The 17,248-nt window shown below is 45.9% G+C and overlaps 1 long non-coding RNA gene across 1 annotated transcript; it reads left to right on the top strand.

Moving 5' to 3' along the window:
- The first annotated feature begins 5,813 nt into the window (after positions 1–5,813).
- Positions 5,814–16,471, top strand: LOC148001363 (uncharacterized). Its single transcript, XR_015637041.1, has 2 exons — positions 5,814–5,948; positions 11,736–16,471. It is a non-coding gene; the product is annotated as an uncharacterized LOC148001363 (long non-coding RNA).
- The last annotated feature ends 777 nt before the right edge of the window (positions 16,472–17,248 follow it).

Here is a 17,248-nt window from a genome sequence, read left to right on the forward strand (position 1 = left end):
ACTCTAACGATCTTATTCGCCCTTCCTTGCTCCCATGTTCCTGTAGGCACTACCCACGTCGTATCTCCAGTTGTGTACTGATATGAGAGGCCGTGGAAACTGCGAGTCAATCACTTTACTTCGAGTCAATCGCTTTGCAGGAGTGCAAGGCTGAGGACGGAGGTGAGCAGTGCTAAGAGAGCAGTGGAAAGACCCTGGTCCTTCTCACCCTCTTGGACCACACAGAAAGTGTCTGACATGATCGGTCATCACCTGGGACAGAGGACATCATTCTTGGGATTTTCTAGGCACTTGAGTATCATCTGATGGACTCATTCTGGTTAGCAAACTTACATTACCCATCCTGCTGGGTTCAGGTCCTGCATCTTCCTTTCCAGCTATGTGAGCTGAAACGTTATGGCTTGACTGTACCGTCCAAAAGTTAATCCCAAATTGTGTCTTAACAGAGTCTAGAGGTGGGACATTTGCAAGGTAATTAGGATTCAAAGAGTACATGAGAATGGGTCCCCAGCATCACAATAGTGGCTTATAGGGAGAGGATAAAAGATAGATGGGAACATGCTTGCCCTGTTTGGCCATGTGACGTCCTATACTAGGTTGTGGGGCAGCAAGAAGCTCTTCCAAGGGACCAGACACTTGGCAGCACCGTGTTCATAGGCTTCCTTCCCTGTCTCTGAATTCCTAGGACAGATAAACCTCTGCTCTGTCCAGATGGTCTCATTTCAGGTATTTTGTTCAAACAACAGAAAACAGACTATGACATCCATTCAGTCAAAAGTGGGGTAAGAACTTTACATATAAAGTTACAGGCTGTCTGCGGCAGCGGAGACGATACATGCATAGCATTCACATGGTTTGTGAGCTTGTGAAGCATGTGTTTGTGTTACTGGGGCAGGGGGGGAGGCTCTTTCTGGCTCTACCTGGTATCAGCGCTGAGATGTCCTTCAGGCTTCCCTGTGAAGCAAGGCTAGGTCAGGCTGCTCTAACAGGTATCTGAAAACAGCAGCTCACACATCATGGCTTGGCTTCTTTAGATCACTGGGGTCTGGGGCAGCCTCTATTGGGAGCACTGCCAGTCTATCATGGCATACCACAAACTGGAAGGTATGTGTTGTCAACTCTACATTTTATTATCCACCACAGGCAACTAGCCATTCCTGAGTTCAGTAGTCCATGGATAGATAGTATTCCTACAGGGTGGGGCAGTAAAAAGCAGAAAATGGTCTTGCTTATTCTCACAGTGGGTCAGCTCTTTATCTCTGACCCCTGTGCTCAGTGAGATTTCTGGCACATGATAGGGCTCTTGAATAAGAATGTGTATTTATCCTCTTGAGTGTTCTGGTGTCTCCTCTGCTCCCAGTTTGGCTTCAAGAGTTGTCAGATCCAGGCGGTCCTCTTGTGACTTATTTAGCTCAACATCTGGAGAGACTCAGCCTTGCTACATATTTGTCACAGATCTGCTCACTGAGTTGGCTGCCCAGCCACCTTTTCCAGACAGGCAAAGAGGAAAAATTTATTTGTAAAGAAAAAGAAAGGGTTCCTCATGGCAAGCTGAGACCTCCTTTGGAGATGGGCCATGCCCTGAAAGGAGACCTTGTTGAATACCATGGCATCAGATGAGCAGGACCTTGGGGGATGAAATGTTGTTCCTGGTTGGCAACATGATCTCAGACAGTTCCTTCCTCTCTCTGAGCCTCAGTTTCTTTAACTGAGGAGGGGTTTGGGGAGGTTGTCTGTGTCCCACATAATGGCAGCAGGAGTAAAAGTACATTAGTGCATAGTTTTGTTTAATAGGTCCATCTCATTTCTAAGTGATACTACTACGGATTATATCTGATTATAGCATTAATAGTAATTTGGCCATAAACACAAAAGAGATAGTTGAGTGTCCAAAATGTGGAACACTCCTTGAGTCGTTGGAGCTCCTCCTAGTCTTGTGAAGAAGAGAAAGTTATGCTATTTTGCTGTTTAAATTGCTAGCAACCATTTGATGTAATCAGTTGCCATTAGTCATGGCTCACTACATTTTTTTCTCTCTACCAAATTAGATGGAGTGAGTACACAGAAAGATGTGGTGCAGCCTCCAGGACAAGGAAAGACAAATATTGAGTCTTTGGGCAATGCTGGGAGATGGAAGCCAGGTGGGCCGCACCATTTTTGGCTGGGTGTTTCTTGGTATCATTTCCGTATTCCGCTCCATGTTGCTCAATCTTCACTGTCTCTATCATCAGAAAGTATTTTTAGTTGCTTTCATTACAGGAAATGGTTGGCATTGTTCTCAGGGCTGATCAGAAGGGGGAACATGAGTTGTCTGCTGTTGGGATGCCTGGAAGTAAGGGTTAGGAAACATCTCAGCATCTCAAGGGTTTGCAGTGTGTACTTTTCAGCAGATTGGCAGGGCTCAGAGCAAAGGTAGGATGAGGCTTTTTTACATTATCATCATGATGTTGCAGCTAGTGATCAAGAGAATGGCCTCCTGAAAGCCTTCAGTCCCTAAGATGGGGCCATCATTGTTGTTACCCTTGACCTTGCAAGCACTGAGTCACGGGGTGCTTGCTGTGTACCAGGCATGACTTCAGTGCTTTAATGTCCTCATGTGCTGCAATGACAATCAATCCTCAGAGAGGTTTTGATTTTCTCTTCCCTCAGTCTGGAAGACACAGGAAGAGTGAGCAGTTTCCTCTAAGGTTGTCCAGTTTGGGCCTTTGTAAGAATAGGTTGTAAGAACTGTCATCAAGGTGGGTAACTGTTTACCGTGTTGAGAGAAACTTTTAGAAAACATGTAAAAGGTGTATGGTGACCCCGTAAAGACAAATTTCGTACAATGGAATGGCCTCTAATCCAAGTCCTTTCTCAGCTCTTCATGATTCATACGACGTGAATGTTTTGCCATTGAGAAAGCTACTCATCTCCTTCTGAAGCCTGACTCCATTCATTTTAGACCTTCCCTGGATTATTTAGGCCCCTGTGAGGAAGCCATGTGTCCTTTTCTTCATGTGTCTGTGGGGAGTTGGTGACATGGAATTTCCAGGAGAAAAATATGTAGAACAAAAAAAATCACTTCTGCTACATTCTTCTCTTTTCTCTTAGAGACAGAAGTGGCTTGCTCATGGGAAGGGTCTTCTGTGGGCACCCAGGTTTGTGTTGCTCTACTCTAGAGGGCTTCCTCTCTGAAAGCAGGCAGCCTCCCTTCCCTGCAGGGTCAGACTGTGCCTGGGGACTCCAGCTCTTTTTGTGGGAAACGGGTTCTCTTAGGTCATTGGTCAGGGGAAGAGATTCAGAAGCACAATGGGCCAGCCTCAGCATCTGGTAAACTATAGGCTCCATGCGAGACCCTGTCTCACAAGATAAGGTGGAGAGTGTCAACAGTGAGGAGACAGAGACACTCCATGCTGACACCTCCCGAAGCCTAACAAGTTTGCCTAGACTTTGAAGGGGCCTCAACTTAGACTCCAACATGGTTTGTGGCTTATTGCTGGAAAGAATTTTAGGATTAGCATCCAAGGAGAAATGGATGCTTTATTAGAGACATAAAGATAAATGAACATAGGCTATGAAAATATATACAAAGATATATAAATATAGGCTTAGGTACAAGGGCTAAAAGAAAGAGGCACTAGGAGAAAGCAAGAACTTAGAGTAGGTTGGGGTGCTATGTGATCTTTAAGGGAGAGTTGGGGAAAGTGTGACGTACTGAGTATAGATACATCTGAGTCAGATCCTCAAACAAACAATTAGTTGTCAAATCATTAACCATATGTACCATTTTGGTTGCTCTCAAGTTCCGTCTCTGCAAGTTGCTAAGGAATTCCCCTCCCACCCTTGCTTTTGAAAGTGGGAGACGTGAGGGGCCTCTGGATATGCTTGGGTAGAGTTGTAGTCGGATAAGGTAAATCTGTCCTGTCTTGGAGAGTTGAAGAAGAGCCCCAACATCTACCACTGGCCTACACATGCAGACACAGTCAGACAGACAGACCATACACACGTCTGCTGTGTCCCTTCCTCTCCATGAGTCAGAGTCAAGTGAGGTGAGGCTGGGACCTGACATTTGCAGTTCCCAGAAGCCATGGAAGCTGCTGACCACGGCCCTCACGCAGAGAACCCCTCTCTTCTAGCGAGTCTAGGCCCCTCAGGTGTTCGTTATTTCTTAATTGAATTACTGCAAAAGCCTCATTGGAATTTATACATTTTTAAAAATAACTTTTTGAGATTAGAGTATATCATTTCCCCCTTCCCTTTCCTCCCTCTGGACCTTCCCACTTGTGTGGCCACTTTAGGGAAACCTAAAAGAGGATGGACATTTTGGGAAAAATCCTTTTTGAGGTAATTGGGGAGTAGATTTCACACAGGCTTACCTGGGGGCATTCCGGTGGATTTCCCTCCTTTTGCTCAGGAATTGACTTTCCCTTAGACCCTGAGTTCTGGGCTTTGTTGTTGTTGTTTGTTTGTTTGTTTTCTTTTGCTTTTGTTTTTCCAGAAACTTCAAAATATCTATGAACTGTCCAGTTTTATTGGTGAAATAGTTATTATATTTATTTTACTCTCTGTGTGCGTACATGAATGTTTGTGCACTTGAACCTTTTTATGTCACAGTTTGCCTATGGAGGTTAGAGGACAATTTGCAAGAGAAGTCAGTCCTCTTGCAAAAGAAGCTGTTCTCTCTGTGTGGGTACTGGGGATCGAACTCAGTCCCTCAGGGTTGGCAACAAACTCCTTTACCCACTGAGTCACCTCAACTGGCCCAGAAAAACCAATGACTCAGCTTCACTATTTGCAACCGAGAGCTCTGTGTGGTTCATCCTTTCACATGGCAGTGAGGACAGGACTCTTACATGCTTATGTGAGGCAATCACTTGAGCACAGACTGCTGCCCCAGCTCACAGTACCCTAGAGAACCAGACCTCCGTGCCTGCTCCTGTTAAGACTTCTCCTCACCTTAGGTCCTATACCCTTGCTTCCTCCGACAGAGCTCCTGTTCGTGTTCTTGAACACACAAGCTTGTCCCCTCTTTGCATCTGCTGCTGTTCCTTCATGGCGAATGTTCCATTGGATCCTCTAGTGATTGGCCTTTTGCTTATTTTACCGACAAAAACTTTACAGAAGACTTTCCTGACTAAGCGATCCAAGATGGCCGACACCCCACAGTCTTACTGCTCTTTTATCATTCTTTTTGTCTCACCTATTTGCTTCCCGTGTGCCCTGACTCCACAATCCCAAGCGTTTTGTTCTCAAGTATTTTCTTTCAGGTTATCGCTTGTCTTTCCTTCTTCCTTAGTGTTGTTTTGAGAACCACAACCACTTTTAGCGTGAAGGGAACAAGACAGTCGCATGCCCTTTGCTATTTAGATTCCTTCATTCCCCACCAGCTCTTCCCTAATTGAAGTCTTCTGTGTAAAAGTTTCTTGTGCGATCTTGCACTGGGCAAAACCATATCTCCAGGATCTTTTTTTCTTTTTTTGAGACTATCAATCCCTGGTTCTCACCAGCAGTTCCCAAGACCACTGACGAGTGTGTGGGAAGTTGACAGCTTCCCACCAGTCCACACTCTGGTCATGGTGCTACAGAGTTGAGCTTCCCATGAATAGACCCACCTCTGGGAGGCCTGTGTGTGCTGGCAGATCATTCCAGACTTCATTTGGCTCTTCTTCTTTGCTCCCTGCTGGGAGCCCTGAGTGCTCTGCAGCTGTTCCAAGAACTAGCTGCTCCGGCTGGCAGATGATGGAAACAAAAGATGATGTGGTGACTCCACATCTGCACCGCCCCAAAGCGCAGGGAGCAGATGCCTCTAGCTAGCAACTGGCGCTTTCAGGCTCAGGACAAGGGAAATGTACCCTGAAGGGGGAAGTTTCCCTTCTAAGAGCTGACAGAGCCACTCAGCAATGGGCAAGGAACATCGTGAAATGGAACATTAAGCTTCGATGAACTGCAAAGCCGAGGAGGTTTAAGCTGTGAGTCAACGGAGACCTTGTAATCTATATAAACACTCTGCACGCAGATTCCTACCCAGCTTGGGGCCTTATTTGGTGGGAATTTCTGACTGCCTCTCACAGGAGACAGGGCTCTGAGTTAGGCAGGCTGCTCTGGTTTTCTGGGTAGCTGCATAAGGAGTTCTCCTCGGGGCATTCCCCATCATCATGAGCATGGGTCAGCTCCCGAACTCAGGTCTTGTGAACATGGGTCCTCCTGGACCTCCACTTCCAGCCTCTTCTCTTCTCCCACTTAGAGACATGGCCAGGGTCTCTCTCTCTCTCTCTCTCTCTCTCTCTCTCTCTCTCTCTCTCTCTCTCTCTCTCTCTCTCTGTGTGTGTGTGTGTGTGTGTGTGTGTGTGTATGTAGGCAAGGCGACTGAAGTCTGGGGCAGTGGTGCTCATTATTGGAACAGAAGAAAAGAGAAAAGCAGTTTAAAGGTATTAAGAATAGATTAACAGAACTTTCTACATAATAGTCTTCCTTTGGCATTTTCTAACATTGCAAACTTTGGAAGTGGGGTTGGGACTAGCAGTACAACTTCTGTTTAAGCATTCTCTTCACTGTGTGGCTCTTTTCTGATTTCAGGGGTGGCAGTTGGCACACACCCTGCTAATCAGGATGTTGGAGACAATTATACAATTAGTAGAAATGGGACTGAATTGGAGCCTTTAAGCCTCCAGGGAAGGGCAATAACTCCAGCGCTTGTTGGTAGCCATCTTGTGATGATGAGTGGAGGGAAAACCCTAGAGTAGAATCAACACCTGAAAGAGAGCCAGGTCCAGAGACAATGTGAGTTCGATCCTGAGCTTACCCTGTGACCATCTGAACCAGGCCATGCATGCTCAAGTCAGGTACCCTTATAAAAATCACATTTCTGCTGATGTCTGTTCACGGCAGGCTTACTGCCATGTGCAGAAACTGAAAGGCCACAGTATCCCTTCAGTGATGCTATGGTCACTCATGCAGCGCTCCGTCGCTGAGCAACTGTATAGGTCTCTAATTCCACATTGGAGCAAGCTCTGGTACCTGGAAAATGCCGTTCAAAGCCACGGACACATGGGTTGCCAAACAGTTGTGTGAAATTTCCCAAGTCCTATTGCAAGGGATCTCTTCATTCATCTAAATCAACATTGTCTTTGAAGATGGGAATCAGAGGCACAGAGAACACAAGTGTACGTCAAGTCACATACCCTAAGTCAGGATGCATCGCTGTTTTCCAATGAAGCTGTTGAGCCCTGGCCATGCTGTCAGCCTCTGTCTCATTAGCAGTGACCTAGAGAGAGAATAGGAGCACCCAGTGGGTCCATGGGAGCACTGTTGTAAAATATAATGTTTAGACTACTTTTCATTAATTAAAAAAAGTTAATAAATATAGAAAAAAATGTGAATGAAAGGAGATTCTGGGCTACACAAAAACAGGCAGTTTCACTTGTGATGCTGGGGGTTAAACCATCTGTGTAAGGCAAGCATTCTACCAAATGTGCAATATCCTTAGCCCCGAAGTAGAGGTGAAATCTCGTCTCTTGTAATGACTAATGGGAGGAGTAAGGAGGAAATGTGTCTAATATACAACGTATGCAAATATGGAACCGCTCTTGTGCAATCCAGGATCATTGGCAAAAAAGTTTTTTAAAAAACATTTTTTTTTCTTTTTCTTTTTTCAGAGCTGGGGACCGAACCCAGGGCCTTGCGCTTGCTAGGCAAGCGCTCTACCACTGAGCTAAATCCCCAACCCCTTTAAAAAACATTTTAACAACTTATTCTCTCTCTTTCTCTCTCTCTCTCTCTCTCTCTCTCTCTCTCTCTCTCTCTGTGTGTGTGTGTGTGTGTGTGTGTGTGTGTGTGTGTGTGTGTGTGTGTGTGTAGCCGTGTAGGAGTGGCTGCTCTTGCACCCATAAGACAACTTCAGATCCCTTGGAGCTGAAGTTCTGAGTGGTTGTGAGCCTCTGCCATGGGTGCTGAGATCCATCTTTGGGTCCCCTGGAAGAGCTTTTAACCACAGAGCCATTTTTTTTCAGCTGACAATGAAGGTTTTTTTCTTTTTAATAAATAAATATTCACTAGTCACCATTACAGATTGTCAGGGGTACCAACTGTGCTAAAATTAGGTGACAATGATAATAGTCAAACATTAAACATGCATGCACACAAACTAACAGCTCATGGTTTGGCGTTTCCTATGACTTAGTGATACACACATCACTAAGAGGAAGAGACTGCTGCAGCCCTTCCTTGCATCACCAGCTGAATGCCCCCCTCTCTCCCGCATTTCTCAGGCTCAATTCTCAGCTTTGTGAAGTCCCTCTGAGCACTCCCCAGTGAGGTGGCTTTACCCACACCTAGAGGCTTGCTTATTCCCATCTTGCTCAACTGCAGAGTCCAGGCTCCCTGGGTTGGTAGCTACAGAGTACCTCTTTCTCTGCATCTCCAGCAGGGAGCCTATCACACTGCAGCAGCTAAGGAGGCTAAGGGGTGTAGGATTAGACAGCTGAATATGGAATGTGTTTTGACCCAACTCCTGGCCTTGCCCTGCCCCAATCCTCCCTGATTTCTAGCTCATTTATATCTAATAGCCTAGAGATCTTTTTATACCCAGCTCACCTTTGTGCTTTCCACACACATTCATCAAAACAGAGTGTTTTACTACCCTCATGGTCTAGATGAGGAAACAGAGTCCCAAGATGCTATAAAGAGTGACAGCTAGAATGTGTGGTAACTGGACTCTGTGCTTTATAAACATGCCTGTCACGGTGTTCCCATAGATCCCCTCTCTGTGATGGGTTTCTTTTTTGGGGGCTCTAACTGCTGCTCTTGCTGGAGTTGTCTCCAAGCTCACCCAGTTGGGATGCCCTGGCTTGTTGACTCTTATTCTTTCATCTCCTAGCTCATCTTACAGGCCCCAACTACAACCCCATCCCACTCCCAACTTCTTATTGATACCACAGGGAACTGCTGTCAGGAGAGATAGTATCTAGGCTCTCTCCATGGAGCCATTCATCCCCATCTCATCCCTTGCAGCAGAATGAAGTGTGGGAGAACAGGAGGTTGAGGGCTAAGTTGCTCTTTTGGTGTCTACAAAGTGACTCCCAAGATCTGAATAGGTCTTTAGGGGAGATAGCCTCCACCCCCCAAACCTGGGCTCTTTTGGAATATGAACTGTGGATTGTTTCTGAATTCCCTAGCGGTGACCTGTCCTTGGCTAAGCTTGGTGGGGATTATCACACAAGCTAACCCTTGGTTAGATCATGAACATCACTAGTTAACTCTGGCCCATAGCTCCAGGCTTCTCTGTTAGAACTCATTTCAGGAAGCTCCCAGGGAATTCAGTCTTCAGGCTTGGCTTTCATTCTCTCCTTTCTTTCCCCTCCCTGCACTGGTCAGCTCGTAGCACCGGATGGACCTAGAAAGAAGCAGAGAATGATGGGTTCTAATACTCCATAACTAAGAAGATTTGATTTTTACTGGCTTAAATCAGGGGAAAAAAAACTCTATTTGATCATAAAATCCCAACAAGTCTGGCAATCAGGTAAGGGTTACACCAGCAATTCATGTAAGACATTAAGGCTCTATTTCTATCTATGAGCTTCATCCTCAGATGCACACAGTGGGCTCCTGGAAGTTAGAAGCTATGACCTCATATTAGCAAGTGGCTGTGACGGTGTCAGACTTTACACTGTCTGAGAAAAGATGTCATATCTTCTGGTAGTTCCTGTGTTTAAGGAATCACTCTCATGTCTTTATTGGCTCAGGAAGAGCTATCTTTTCTTGTTTAAACCAATCTCTGAGTTCAAGAGTAGTGTCTTAGGTACTGTGATGGTTTGTATATGTTCAGCCCAAGGAGTGGCACTATTAGAAGGCGTGGCCCTGTTGGAGTAAGTGTGTCACTGTGGGGGTGGACTATAAGACACTCATCATAGCTGACTAGAAAACAGTCTTCCACTGCAGCCTTCAGATGAAGATGTAGAACTCTCAGCTCTGCCTGCACCATGCCTGCCTGGATGTTGTCATGTGCCTTGGTCATAGTGTCTGTTCACAGCAGTAAAACCCTAACTAAGACAGCTACTTTTCTATTACTATGACAAAACATCATGATCAAGTGCATGCAACTTATAAAAGAAGGTGTTTAATTTGGGGCTCACAGTTCCAGAGGATTAGAGTCCATGACCATCATGGAAGAGAGCATGGCAGGAGGTAGGCAGGCATGATGCTGGGATAGTGATTGAGAGTTTATATCTGGATCCATATACAAGAAGCAAAGAGAGCTAACTGGGAGTGGAATGGGTTTTTTTTTTTTTCCCCGGGGCTGGGGACCGAACACAGGACCTTGCGCTTCCTAGGCAAGCGCTCTACCACTGAGCCAAATCCCCAACTCCGGAATGGGTTTTTAAAACCTCAAAGCTCACCCCCCATGATATATTTCTTCCAACAAGGCCATATCTCAAACAGTTTTACCAACTGGGGACCAAGTATTCAGAATGGTTTGTGTCTATGAAGGCCATTCTCAGGCAAACCACCACAAAGATGGTTTAGTGTTAAGAACATAACCTAGTTGGAGATGGGGTAGAGTCAACATGTTCAAGACACATGGCTGAGAATGCCAAGGAACCAAATGCCCCAATAGAAAATTGGATTACTACTGAAAAGAGAAGTAGCCCCTCCCTGGATGGCCCAAAGGCATCCTGGTGATGGCTGTGGGACCCATTGGCTTGAGTCCACATTTTCCAGATACATTTTGTTTTTTCTATTAATCCTCAGAATACCTGCCTATTAACTACAAAGGCCATGTATCACTCTCTGCTTTAAAAATAAAGCAAGGAGGCTTGAAGAGGCAAAGGAAACTTGCTTAGGGCCATTTAATCATACTTGGTAGTGCTTGGATTGAATCAAAGCTCCTTGGCTACCTCTCACTGTAGCAGCAGGCATTGACACATGGCTCTCAGCAAGTCATCAGCCTCATCCCTGTGAAAAAGGATTTGCTTAGAGCAAAGAAAGTTCACGGCTTACCGACTTACAGTTCACACACAAAAGTTACTAAAGAGCTCCGGGCTTGGCAAGTGTGGCTCAAAACACATGCATGAAAGTTGGGGATAAAATATCCGTAAACTGTACAAACTGCAGACAGCAAATCTGGAGTGAACACAGATCTCAGGGACGGTGATCAGAGAGAATGATAACGTCTCCGACCCTCCTCACTCCCAGGTTCCTTCCCCACCTCTGTCTTTTTTTTTTTTTAAAGGATTTATTTATTACATATGAGTATACTGTAGCTGTCTTCAGACACACCAGAAGAGGGCATCAGATCTCATTACAGATGGTTGTGAGCCACCATGTGGTTGCTGGGATTTGAACTCAGGACCTCTGGAAGAGCAGTCAGTGCTCTTAACCGCTGAGCCATCTCTCCAGCCCCCCACCTCTGTCTTAAGGAAGTATCGCAAAGCATATCCAACCAACTGCAGTCCAAAGGTGTGCTTTTAAATCACATTTCTACTGAATAGGGACAGATTTTTTTTTCTTGTTTTTATTCCCTAAACAGTACAGTACAACAAATACTTACATTGGATTTGCAATGAATGATGTATGAGGCACAGTAGAACTAGGGACTTAAAGTACACAGGAGTAAATGTGTAGATTGTATGCACCACCGTGTGTTGCTTCTGAGATCCTAGCGACTATGAATTTAGGGGTTGACAGTGGGGCTTTAGAAGCAGTCTTCTGGAGATGCAGAAAACATGGCTGTGTTTGCTTTGTTAATTGTTCTTATGCAGAAAGCAGACCTGCTTCTTCCTCTGCTGTCCTCTGAAGAAAGGAGCTACATGGTCCTCAACTTTTCTCTTGTCACCTGCAAGGCTCTGATGAGGAACTGACTGAGTGACTCAAGAAATTCTGACACTCCTGAAGATGTTTATGTGGTATGAAGATGGTTCTGACGGTCAGACGAACTTAGTTTATAACCTCGAATCTACAACTTGTTGACCAACACAGTGATTTTTAGGTTTGCAAACCTGTACTTTCTCATCTTTAGAAATGGGCAAGCCCCAAGGAGCAGTGGCGGTAAGAGAGATAAAGAGGTGAAATGTGCTGCTCTCAAGCAGCAGAGTAACGTGTGAGATGTATGAGGCAGCGCCTGGCACAAAACAACACAGTTCAAAACCTAAGTAAAACAGTTGGGCTGGGGTGAAGCTCAGTGATGGAGGGCAAGATGGAGGGCAAAGAGAGAATGGGGAGAAAGAAAAGAAAATTAAGAACAGACAGACTGTTGCTAATGAAGAAAACAATGACCACAATGTGCCCAATTATCACAATTTTATAATGAAATCACTTAAAATTTACAGGCCTGAGGGTATAAAATAGGATACTGGCAATCAGGGCACAATCAGGCCTTGGGAGAGCCAGCTGTGTCCTCTAAAGTCACCTTCTCCATACATATTGGAATGTCCCCATAGTCGTCCATTTCTGGGGCACTCAAAGAGGATTGGTGCTCTGGTTTCTTCACCATGGCCAGGGGCCAGGATAGGGGAGTGACAGGGACTGGCTTACTAGGCAGGCCTGGACTGCATGCCAAGCATGGAGGTGGAGGTAGGTATGGGGTGGAGGTAAGGGGGATGGAGGGAGCGAGGCTACAAGAGGGAAGAACAGCCTTTGACTCCATGGATTATGACATGGTGCCCAAGTCTGAGCTCCTTCCCCAAGAAGAGATGCAAACAATGTCTTTGAATGGCCATAGTTCAACATGCTTGGGCACCTCAGGTCCTCTGCTGGGCAGAATCACCCCTATGTCAGCGGTCTGGGGATCTGATGGTCAGCACATAGGGAACCAACATTCAACAAGCAATGGAGCTTTCCTTCATAATACCTGTACTCAGCTCCAAGATCAAAGCTGCTGTGGAGGTGAAAGCATGGGCGGCATGAAGAGGAACTGTGGGGAAAGTTTCTGGTGAGGGAAAGCCACTGGAAACCAGGTTTCAGCTGTCTGATCAAAGCATTTATGACTATAGGTTATTGTCTAACCCACCTGAGCTTCAACCTCCTCTATTGTATGATATTTCCATCTTCCCAGTGGGACAATTGTACTTAAGTCTTACGTCTATCCTGTCCTATGAGAATAAGCCACCAGTGATGACGCCACAAATCAGCTTTAGTGTCTCTACCTGGAGACAAGATGCCCCCTTCAAGAACTGTAGTGAACGAAGACTTAGTGCAATGATGACTGCAGACACAAAGGTTGGCAGGATTGGTCAACCCTGTGCTGTGTGGATGGCTATCCAGCCTTGTGAGAGGAAGCTCATTTTTCTTCAGTAATTGGGAGAGATTTGGACATGAATCTGAGTCTATTCACATGGCATACTGAAGTCACAAAAGGAAAAGGACATAGATCCCCTGTCTCCACCAACCCCCAGGGCACATTAAAAGCGCGCGCGCGCGCGCGCGCACACACACACACACACACACACACACACACACACACACACACAGAGCGGTTGTGACTCCTGTACCCATCAAGCCCTTTAATGTTCTACTTTTGTCATCTTGAAGTCCTTCAAAGCTTTTGGACAGGGAGTCCTGAAAATGATGCCTCGGGTCCGTGTCCTCTAAATAGGTGAGACGTACAGAAAGAACACAGCCTAGTCATAAGTGAGTTTGCTGTCTTGGTGTGTCTGACCCCAAATCTCACGGTTTTGAGATGCATAGGACTGGAGTCTAAATAGTGAGGTTTCAAGATTCATCCATCAACTTTGCCCAGACCCAAGATGTCTCAGAGTAGTGGGGAAAAATCTCATGAACCCGTCTTCTGTTCTGGATGTGTAGGCTTTCATTTGTGCTGTCTACCCATAGGGGGATGTCGGGTGTGTATGCTCATCAACTTCAGGCTGTAACTCACTGTTACTCAGGCTGACAGCCCTGTTGGAGAGACAGACACAATCTCCTTTCTCTTCCCTTCGCTTTAGCTTCACTGTACAGAAAGCCCAAGGCAGAGGTGGAGTAGAGAGTAGATAAGGTCTACAGCCAGAAAAGAGAGTCCAAAGGCTAGCTTTTCTATGTACCACACCAGTAGTGTAATGAGCCCATTGAACTCCTGAGTGCCGTTTTTTAACCTATAAAATGGGATTATGCAAACACAAAAACTCACAAGGATTTTGTGGGCTCAGGTGAGCAGACGTAAATGAAAGCATAGAAAGAACTGTGGAAACTTGGGCAATGTTCATCAATATTATGCTTGGCAGGTGCGGGTGCAAGGACATGATCTTTCCAGAAGGGATACCTGGGTCATGCAGAGGCTTTGACTTGAGAAAGCCACTTCAGGTAGACTCAAGATAGAGTTGGCTCAGGTGTGACCTGAGGTGAGAAATAGGTGGGAAGGCTTGGGGAGCAACCAGGGGTAGTTGCTCAAGGTGCTTCTGCCGCAAGAGAGGCATACTACCATCAATAACAACCAACTCACCTAGATTACAGCAGGGTAGAAAGGGCTCACTGCCAACAAGGGTTTATAGTTCAGATAAAAGTATTTTGGGTTTGCGTGAAACTTCTACTTATGGGTAAGAATTGAGGTAACTTTTTGTTAGAGTGGGCTGGGGTGGGGGTTGAGATGGATTGAAGAACTGAAAACAAGTCCCAGAGAAAGACACTCTTCAGATCTCAGAGAAGGTGTTCTCATTTGGTTTGTTTTTAAAACTAGAAGTTGAAGGAAAATAGCACTGCTCCTAAGACCCTAGGATTAGAATAACCCAAGTGCTCTGAGACTCTAGCCCACAGTGGGCTGGGGATTCACTGGAGCAGAAGCCTGTGACGCAGAAAGAAGAGTAGAGGGTAAGGACTGGTGGTCAGGGTGGAGCCCAGGCTGCCGAGCCAAGGGTGGGTTCCTTAGGAGTCTGAAACCTTGTGTGGGTGGTACCATGCTAGAAAATAAGTGCCAGGAACATCAGGAGGGGGAGGACAGGTGGGTACAGCCCATGAGGGATAAACCCACACAGAGCAGGCTTGAGGCGTAGGTTCCTTGGCAGATCCTAGAAGGAAAAGATTTTAACTGAGTTTCTCAAACCAAGGTCCATAGGGTCTTCTGTGTTTAGAAATGGATCTTGGGTGTTCATAGATTCTCCACGAGAATATTCAACCTGGGATTTACATGGTGCTTGTGACCTAGAAAGAGTTTGTCCAAGCATACTCTAGGTTATATGAGTCAGTGACCTTCTTTTGGGTAGTCAGCCACAGAAGGAATCCATCTCACACAGTGACCTGGTTTTCCTATGCTGCTGTGCACACACAAACAGCACTGAAGGGTGGCCAGCCCGGAGCAGAGCAGCTGGACCAGGTGTGAAAATAGAGAAGGAGCCCAAGGTGATTGCAAAATAACCGAGTTAGCTAGCTGCCACCATAACATCACCTCTCCACCAAGTCCTGGTGCTTCCTCTGGGAGGGGTATTTATTTCCTGTGATACTGTAACAAATTATGGCAAACTTGGTGGTTTAAGACAGGAGAAATATATTCTTTCAGTTCTAGATACAGTGAGTCTAAATTCAGTTTCCCAGGGCTCAGACCAAGGTATCAACAGGCCGCCCTTCTGCCTGGGTTCTTTTCCTTCACCTTTCTTTACAAGAATGGCTGCAGGACTGAGGAGAGAGATGGTTCAGTAAGTAAAGACCTTGTCACGCAAGTGTGAGGACCAGGATTAGGATCCCATATTAAATCTAGGTGGTCATGGGGGCCTACATATAGTTCCATACACAAGAGGCAGGGACAGCGCATCTTTAGGGTTCTCTGGATAGTTAGATTAGCTAAAATATTGAGCTTTGAGTTCAGACCATGCCTCAGTGGTATTCAGTAGGAAGCAACTGAAGAAGACACCTGATGTCAACCTCAGGCCTTCACACCATATCAACACACACACACACACACACACACACACACACACACACACACACACACACTCGCATGCGCGCAAAAATAAGGTCACCTGAGATTGTATACCTTCAACCCCTGTAATCCAGGATAACCTAGACTCCATCTCAAACAGTCCAACAATAACATATGCAAAGACTCTTTTTACTTTAGAAAGCAACGTTGACAGGGTCTAAAAATCAAAACCTGCTATCTTTAGGGTCTATGATTCAGCCGACCAGAAGAGTTGGCGCTGTTGTTGCCCCAAAGCTGGTACAAAGTGGATACTCTTGCGTATTTTCCTAAACTCACACACGTGCACACATATGTCAACCTGACTAGCTGATTTAGAATCAACTAGGAGATTGGTGAGGCACACTTCTAAATGTTCCTGTAAGGCTGTTTTCTAAGAGAACTAGTTGAAGGGAGAAGACCTCCCTTGGATAGATGTCACAAACTCATAGAATATAGAGCATTTTAGACATCACCACATGCTGGGCTAATGCAGAGATCGAAGTGGAGGCTGTGTTTTAGGGTCTTTGTACCAATGCCATGGTTTAGTTTCTTTAAAGCTATTGCTAGGCACATTCTCAGTGTCTAATAAATGCCAGCACCTGTTAACTTGTATGCTGCAAGGGAAGTTTTTTGTTTGTTTTTGCTTTTAATTGTGGTGGATGTTTTCCTTGTTATGGCAAAGCAATGATTTAGAAGTTGGTAAACTTCATCCCCTGTGGACTGTCAATAGAAACTCCACAGCTCTCTGAGAAGCCTTCCGTGTTTGGTGCTGAAGTAGGACCAGCAGAGCTATGTTCCAGGGCCAAACTGGCAACCACAAGCACCACTTGCTTCCTGAGACTGGCTGACATCAGGGGAAGCCTCATGTGCAGGAAAAGGGACCTGTCTTTCATACGGACCTGGACACCACTGTCATCTGGAAGGCATTGTGGGGGATGGGGGAATGCCCAGGCTGTGTCACCCCTGGTGGAGACCTTGGCAGAGCATACAAGTCAAACAGGACCAGGCGGGGCCTGGCTTGGCCCAGAGGAACTGCTGGCATTGGCTCACAAAAGGTGGGAAACTGGGAGCCTCTGATGACTCAACACCTGGCGGGTTTCCCTCTGAACAGCTGCCAAAGATGCCTCCCAGCCACCTGGGTAAGAGGCAAAGAGTCCACAGGGTGGCAGGAGGGCCAAGCTCTTTTGGGTTACTCCAGCTTCTATCTCACCTCTGGGCCTTTGAATGTGTGGTTCCTTCTGCTTGCCATAGCGGACTATCTCACTGGTGGGCACAACCCTTTTCTGGGCTCATACTCCAAAGCACAATTTAAATCTATGAGGAAGCTTTTTGGGTACTTTCCAGCAGACAAAAGCATTGCTTTGCTTAACACACACATACTGGAATATA

The sequence above is a fragment of the Rattus norvegicus genome, chromosome 14 (genome assembly GCF_021556685.1).
Source record: "Rattus norvegicus strain SHRSP/BbbUtx chromosome 14, alternate assembly SHRSP_T2T, whole genome shotgun sequence".
NCBI classification, from domain to species: Eukaryota; Metazoa; Chordata; class Mammalia; order Rodentia; family Muridae; genus Rattus; species Rattus norvegicus.